At 42.1% G+C, this 2,032-nt stretch overlaps 1 pseudogene; it reads left to right on the top strand.

Moving 5' to 3' along the window:
• The window catches only part of LOC111406690, a 21,578-nt pseudogene that overhangs the window by 9,260 nt on the left and 10,286 nt on the right, over positions 1 to 2,032 (top strand).

The following is a 2,032-nucleotide window of genomic DNA, read 5'->3' as shown; positions in this document are numbered from 1 at the left end:
AAAATATTTTTTTTTTTTGGAACTCAGTTAATGATTCCGTAGTTAGGTTTTCTGGGAGTCATTTATATGCATCCATTTCATTTTGAATTATCATGTTCTTTTATGTGATCTATATTATCTCTACAATAGACTCCTCTTGAGTTTAAAAGAGATAAAATTGTACTGATTATCTTAGTTTTCAGCTGTAATGTAATTTGATGTAGGTTCTGCCTTTCCTTCCCAATCATGTCGTTGTCTTGAAAGTCATAATTTTGGTATTTGTTTTGAACTCTCTCTTTCCCATTGCAAAGATGAATGCATATTTCTTTCATGGCATTCTTTGTGATCATAGTTCTTCATATCTGTGCAGGATGACTTGAACCGTGCAACTCCCATATCTAGACACCCTTCTCGCCCCGCAAGCCGTAATACATTTGATGAGAATGCTGATACCTTAGCTTTTGCTGAATCTGAGCTTCCTCACATCCGTGGAGATTTCACTGCTTCAGACTCATTGCGCTCTACTTCAAATATTCAGAGCTCATCTGCATATTCTTATGCTGCTGCTTTGGGTGCTTCCTTGTCTAGAAGCTCCACTCCTGATCCACAGCATATTGCAAGGGCTCCTAGCCCTTGCCTTACCCCTATTGGAGGAGGTAGGGTAGGGAATTCAGAAAAGAGAAGCATTAACAATCCCAATTCATTTAATGTCATATCTTCCCACCCAAATGGATCTGTAGATCTGGTAGCTGCTTTGTCAGGCATGAACCTTTCAAATGGTGTGCTAGATGAGGACAATCATTTGCCTTCTCGGATTGAACAAGATTTTGATGACCAAAAAAATTACCCCTTCAGTCTGCCGGGTGGGCATAATAAGCAGAATAGCACAAAGCAACATGTATTTCCAAAGAAATCTGAAACTGGGCAGTTCAATATGACTTCTGTACCACAGTCAACGAAAATAATGCCTTCTGACACCAATTTGAACACTGGTGGTGAGTTGGATATCAGCAACTCCTCTCTCCAAGCTGAGCTATACAGAGCTGGTGTTTCTTCTAATAATTCGTACCTGAAAGGGTCTTCTACTTCAGCTGTTAATGGTGGCGGCGGCGGCCTAGCCACTCAGTATCAGCATTTGGACAGTCCAAATTTATCATATTCAAGTTATGGTGTAAGTGGCTATCCCATGAGTCCAGTAGCAAACCAACTTGGCAAATCTAATCTGCCACCTCTATTTGAGAATGCTGCTGCTGCATCTGCTGTGGCTGTACCTGGGATGGACTCAAGGATGCTGGGGGGATCAAATCTCGGCATTGCTGCCTCTGAAGAGAACCTCAATCGAATGGGAAATCAGATGGCTGGTAGTGTGCTGCAGGCACCTTTCATTGATCCAGTGTATCTTCAGTACTTGAGGACAGCTGAGTATGCTGCATCTCTTGGTGACCCTTCTGCAGATAGAAGCTACATGGGTAATTCATACATGGACTTGCTTCAGAAAGCTTATCTTGGCACCCTATTATCGCCACAAAAGTCGCAATATGGTGTTCCATTGGTTGGAAAGACAAGTGGTTCTAGTCCTCATGGTTACTATAGTAATCCTGCATTTGGCATTGGGTTGTCGTATCCCGGAAATCCCCCTGTTATTCCAAGTTCTCCTGTAGGACCTGGTAGTCCTATGCAACATGGAGATTTTAACATGAGATTCCCTGGTGGAGTGAGAAATGTAGCTGGGGGTATGATGGGAACCTGGCACTTGGACAACTTGGAGAACAGATTTGCTTCCTCTTTGCTGGAGGAATTTAAGAGCAACAAAACCAAATGTTTTGAACTTTCTGAGATTTCGGGTCATGTTGTTGAATTTAGGTATGTATTTCTCAAGAGCGATCTTTTCGCCTTATGATTGCTGAAACCTTATGACCTTTACATCTGTTATCAGTGCTGATCAGTATGGAAGCCGATTCATACAGCAAAAACTTGAAATGGCCACAGCTGAGGAGAAGGACATGGTTTTCCAGGAAATTTTTCCTCAAGCTCTTACCCTGATGACTGATGT

Source organism: Olea europaea, chromosome 12 (genome assembly GCF_002742605.1).
Source record: "Olea europaea var. sylvestris chromosome 12, O_europaea_v1, whole genome shotgun sequence".
In the NCBI taxonomy this organism is placed as follows: Eukaryota; Viridiplantae; Streptophyta; class Magnoliopsida; order Lamiales; family Oleaceae; genus Olea; species Olea europaea.
This window is presented reverse-complemented; position numbering and strand designations above follow the sequence as displayed.